The sequence below is a fragment of the Colobus angolensis genome, unplaced genomic scaffold, assembly GCF_000951035.1.
Source record: "Colobus angolensis palliatus isolate OR3802 unplaced genomic scaffold, Cang.pa_1.0 Scaffold118, whole genome shotgun sequence".
Classification (NCBI taxonomy): Eukaryota; Metazoa; Chordata; class Mammalia; order Primates; family Cercopithecidae; genus Colobus; species Colobus angolensis.
The window spans coordinates 2107341-2113779 of NW_012112919.1; positions in this window are offsets into that span (position 1 = coordinate 2107341).

Genomic DNA, 6439 nt, shown 5'->3' on the forward strand with positions numbered 1-6439 from the left:
AAGGTGCTCAGCAGGGGAGCTTTTGAGCCAGGATGAGCCAGGAGAAGGAATTCACAAGGTAATGTCATCAGTTAAGGCAGGAACAGGCCATTTTCACTTCTTTTGTGGTGAAATATCCTCAGTTAAGGCAGGAACCATTAAGGCAGGAACCGGCCATCTGTATGTGTACATGCAGGTCACAGGGGATATGATGGCTTAGCTTGGGCTCAGAGGCCTGACAGATATAGTAACAAAAACAGCATGGTCCTGGCATAAAAACTAACACAGAGACCAATGAAACAGAATAAAGAATCCAGAAACAAATCCATTTATTTATGGCCAACTGATTTTTTATAAAGGCAGTAAGAATATTCGCTGGAGAAAGGAGTGAATGCTCTTCAATAAATGCTGCTGAAAAAATAGATATCCATATGCAGAAAAATGGACCTCTACTTCTATTTCTCATCATATATAAAAATGAAATGAAAATGGATTAAAGGCTTAAATGTAATACCTGAAATTATGAATGTACTAGAAGAAAACATTGAGGAAACTCTTCAGGATATTGGTCTGGGCAAAGATATTTTTGATAAGACCTCAAAAGCACACTGTTACACAAACATAAACAGATACATGGGATTATATCAAGCTAAAAAGTACAACAAAGGAAACAACAGGGTGATGAGGCAACCTATTTGCAAATATTTGCAAACTATTCATCTGACAACTGATTAATAACCAGAATATAAAAGGAACTAAAACATGCAAAAGAAAAAATAACTGATTAAAAAGTGGGCAAATGATCTGAATAGACATTTCTCAAAAGAAGACATAGGAATGGCCAACAGGCATATGAAAAACTGCACAACATCACTAATCACCAGAGGAACGCATATGAAAACCTTAATGAGATGTCATCTCTGACCAGTTAAAATGGCTATTATCCAAAAGATGAAAAGTAATAGATGCTGGCAAGAATACAAAGAAAGGCGGTTGGTAGGACAAGGCTTGTTTAGGCACTTTAAGCAAGAACAATGCTTGTATTTTAAAATGCTTATATAAGAGGTCTGTGTGGTTTCTGAAATCTGCTTCTGCACTATTTCAAAGGGACTTCTTTTCTATTTATTTTTGTTTTTGCTGAAATCCAAGGAAAACTGGAATTGAATGTAAAATCACAACCTGAAAGGCAACAGTTGGTGATGAGGATGGTATGCCTTATGTGAAAAACACTTAAATAATTTAATTAGTCATTTAAAAAGAATTAGTAATTTAAATTCTTTTTAAATTAAAGAATTTAAAAAGTCAATGGACTTTGATATTTTTCCTTGGTTAAGTCCTGACTGCTTTCCTCTCTCTATTTGTGTCGTTTTTGTTAATAGTTTATAAGGAAAGTTCATGGCTGAGAAGGCCAGATGGGTCCTGAAAATATTGGAACATAAAATAATTAAGGCTTAAAGATAAGCTTTTTCTTGGGCCGTGACGTAGTAGAAAAAGCCCTGGACAAGGAGATTGGAGGTCTGCTTTGAAACTCAATTCTGCCACCAATCATTGACCTTGCAAATCATTGTTTCTCTGGGCCTCAGTTTGAATGTTCTGCCTCTTCTAGTACTACCAATGGATACTATTTTTTGAATACTCAAAATGTGATAGCGTGTCAAAGTTAGTACACCTATGTCTTTATCTGTAATAATTCATTTAATACACACTACTCTAAGACAAAAACTCTATTTTCTGTAAGTAAAATAAGACTCTATAAACTCTATTTCCTCTAAGGTGGGAAGTATTACTCCTGGTTAAAATACAAACAAACACACTTGAGAAAACTAAGAATCAATGAACTTAAGTAACATTATCAAGATCATGCAGGTGGAAGCAAATCCAGGTCTGTTTAAATCCAAAGCAGTTAATATTGTCTTGATGATTGCTTTATTGTAATTTTATTAATTAGCATATTATTATTGTATAGGTTAGTCCTTTCCTTTTCTGTGGGGGATGCATTCTAGGACTTCCAGTGAATGCCTGAAGCCTCAGATCATACTGAACCCTATACATACTATGTTTTATCCTATACATACATACCTGTGATAAAGTTTAATTTATAAATTAGGCATGAGAAAAGATTAACAATGAAAAATAATAATAAAATGGAACAATTATAACAATATGCCAGCATTACTACTGTTGCACTTTGAGGCCATTATTAAGTAAATTAAGGATTACTTGAACACAAGCACTGCAATACCACAACACCCAATGTGATAATTGAGGCACCTACTAAATGACTAATGGGAAAATATTGTATATAATTTGGATACACTAGATAAGGGGAGGATTCACATCTCAGGTGAGATGGAGCAGGAAAAGCATGAAATTTCATCATGCTACTCAGAGTGGCACAAAATATAATAGTTATAAATTATTTATTTCTGGAATTTTCCATTTAATATTTTCAAACCATGGTTGACTGTGTAACTGGAACCACAGCAAGTAAAACTGCCGATAAGGAAAGACTACTGTATGTGCAACAGAATGCAAAATAATAAGTAGTTTATTATGTGATTTCCTTGAATACATAGCATATGGCAATGACAAATATTTCTTATTTCAGATCAAAAACTTCTTACCAACCAGATTGACGATGCTGCTTCAATCTAGCTGCTTCTCATAGGGTCTTTTGCTTAATTTCTTTTTATGCTACGTTCCCCCCATTGATTTTATTTGGGTGATTCATAGAGTTTTTCTTCATTTCCTATATAGTTCTGTGATAATTATATAAAACATTTACTGCTCTTAGACTATGTTAAGGTCTGTGGTGCTATACGTGGTTAGAGAGAGAGCTTTCCTTAATGTCCATGGGTATATGTAAGTTCACAGTGTCTTAGCCCGTTGCAGTGTCTCCACATCTTCATATTCTCTAAGTGAATTTCCAAGAAAGCTGTGCATGATGTTTGGCCACGTTTACTTATCCAGGGATCATAAAATTGGGGGATGGAAATGTTGAGCTCTCAATCATAAATGACTTTTAACCTGAATTATTTCTTACTCTAAATGAGGTCTTGGAAATATGATAAACATTTTTCCCAAACAAGGTAATCACCAGGTTTATTGCATCAAGTAGCCCTGTGTGATTTCCACTCCAATTGCACTCTTCATATCAAGCAGTACTTGAACAATAGCAATTTGGCTTTTCATATTTGGACTCTCAAACAACCAAAGTGAGAGTATGCTTAACACCAGAAAATTATCACTCTTTAGTGGCAAAATTGTGATGTTTGAAAGTTATTGCCAAGAGCTTTGGAATTTTTATAGAGAATTCCAGGAAGGCAGAGGTTTCTGGGTGATATGGTAATTACTCAGAAGAACTCTTTTCCTTTGGGGTCAAACACTGCTCTTTAATTTCATAAAAATGTCAATAAGCCATGAGAGTTCCATTTTTTAAAATATTTCTATGATCTCTTGTATTGATGCTACATAAGAAAATGTGACTTCTAGACTGGTACCTATGTCTGCTTTTCAACTACTCTATATGGGATCATTCTTCCCCTCCTTGCTTTCCTTCCTTCCTTCCTTCCTTCCTTCCTTCCTTCCTTCCTTCCTTCCTTCCTTCCTTCCTTCCTCCCTTCCTTCTCCTTTGTTCCTTGGTTTTACAGTAGCATTTATGCCACTAGATCGTAATTTTATTTACTGTTTTTTCTTGTCATTAGCTTGTGTTTTCCTTCAATGCAGAGGTTATGTCATTTCCCCTTTCTATCTCAGACATTTATTACAGACACATTACATAATATGTGATTGATAAATGTTGAGAAAATGCAAAGACAATGCATTTTCATGATGGAGACAGAGATGGGAAGAGTCTAGTGAGAGAATATGCTGGCTGAGGTCGTCTTCTTGAGGAATGCCGCAGGAAGGGTGTTCAGCAAGGTGGACACTGGAGACTCGAGGGAAGCAAAAGGTTAATTTAGCAAAGGAGAAATTTTGCCATCTTGACAATTTCCTCAGGACTTGTCTCCAAGTAGCAATAATTTTATGGTTGTACTAGGCCACATGCTTAGAATGACCCTTCATTGTTTTGGTATTGGTGTCATAAAATTCTTATTAGTTTTTGAAGAAAGAATCCATCATTTTCATTATATACTGGGCCCAGCAAATTAGGTAGCTATTCCACTTTTTAAGTTCTGTGGAGCCCTTCAGAAACTCACATGATTGTTGCACCTTAAGTGTTAACATCTTAAACTTGACTTCATTAAAGTGCTGTGGAAATGTCTGTTTGTAGCTCACCAGCACTACCCACAGGTGCTACTCACTGGAATCTCCCATATAGTTTGGCAACATGTAGAGCTGATAGGAAGAGAACTGATTTCCATTTTTACTTGTTGAGCTGACAGGAAGAGAACTGATTTCCATTTTTACTGCCTATAGAAAGGATTTAATAAAATAGATTTCCCTCTTTTGCTTTTGAAATAAAACTCATTCTAGAAGACTTTTTGCAAGGAATGAGAGAAGTTTAACTTGGTTAAGGAAAAACTAAATAGACATTCTAGATGGGATTTTAGATGGCCTACTCTGCAGCTGGCTGAATGGTTACTTTTCATCATGCTGTAGTGAGATCATCTATTAAGCAATAACAAACAACCAGTGTTCAAATTCCACTTTTATCATTTACTAAGTGTGTGATTTTAGGAAAGTTTATCTAAAGGATGAATGTCACTTTTCTCGTGTGTAAGCTGGCGATAATGTGTGCTGGACTCAGGATTGTCTTGCAGATTAAATGAGTAAATACATGGCATATGATCACAGTAGTATATCGCATATAGTAAACATCAGTAAAAGTAATTGTCATTAATATGGAACAAGGATTAGTTAAGTTGTTCAGTTTGTGGAGAAGGGCTTAGAATGCATTTTTAATAGGTAAAGAGGAGGAAGGAGAATAATAAGATAAGTATCTTGGCATGTAGAAGTCTAGTCCTAAGTACAATTCCATTCTAACTGTGTATATGCCCTTAAGCAGGTTTTTGACGTTCCTGCAAAATGTCAAGGGCTTTTGCTGCACATGACAACAGTGCTGGGAGGCTGGCCACTGGAATGATTCTTATGATAAAACATTTTTTTAAAATTTTTATTCCTTCAGATGTTTCCCATTGACTCGGCTGAGAATGGGGTGAGAACTTAAGAGTTTACAGGGAACAAACGGAAGCTTAACAGCCATCTAGTGTCCCAGGGGCATCTGGAGCTTTTCTCTGTAGGATGCGTCACATGCGCTCTCTCCATTACTCTCTCACTTCCCCACACACTGGCTTAACACACAAAGACAATACACGCTCATGGTCAGACCTTGGCAAAATTGTGAAATTGGTGGAATTTGTCTTCTTAGTTCTCCATTTCTCAGTCCTATTGCCCATGTCCTTTTCAGAAGCTCGATGGTCTCTTATTTTTCTTATTACTTGTTCACCTGCTAATTAATTTATTCAACAAAGATGAAATACCTACTTGTGATGCACTCTACTAAGTTCTGAGGATAAAGTAAGTGAGTCAGAAAAGGTCACTGCCTGCCCCCTCCTGCTTGGTGAAATATACCAACATTAAATAATTTTTGAAATTCACTGGATTGTTAATAATTTTGAAATTCCTGTGAAGGAAACTAATGGGGTGATGAGGTAATAATGAGTAACGGGAAACCAGTTTAGATGGGAATATTAGGGTGTTCCTCTGGAAATATGACATTTAAACTGAGACACAGAGTATCAGCTCAGAGTGCAAAGTATTGGAGAAAAGAGTATGGCAGGAAGAAGGAACAGCAAGTTCAATTATCTGGAAGAAGGAAAGGGTATTGATGCTTTGAAGCAACAAAAGAAGTGAATGAGGCTGGATTGTAGAGAGATGGAGCTGGGGAATGGTCTCATGATGAGCATTCCGGACCATAGTAAAAGGGCTGGATATAAATTTAAGAGGAAGTGGAAACCAGTGAGGATCTTTGATGAGGGAAGTAAAGTATACTAACTTATATTAGAAAAAAATCACTCACTGGACTACAAAGTGGCAAAAATGGAAGGAAAGAGATCAATAATCCCTTATGCAACAGATGATAATAATTTGCTAGAATGGTGACAGGAGATAACAATATAAAAGTTAGATTCAAGAATTATTTAAGAGGTGCAACTTATTTAATTTGATGATAGATTTTATGTGAAGATGAGGGTAAAAGGTGAAATCCAGGATAAGACCCGTATGTTTGACTTAAGCAAACAAAAGGGTAATGGTGTTACTAATATCCTGTCAAAATCTGTTTTAAGAAAAGAACAGGATTAAAATTCCATTCAGGGCCAGACATGGTGGCTCACGCCTGTAATCCCAGCACTTTGTGAGGCCAAGGTGGGCAGATCACCTGAGGTGAGGAGTTCGTGACCAGCCTGGCCAAGATGTTGAAACCTCATCCCTACTAAAACTACAAGAATTAGCCAGG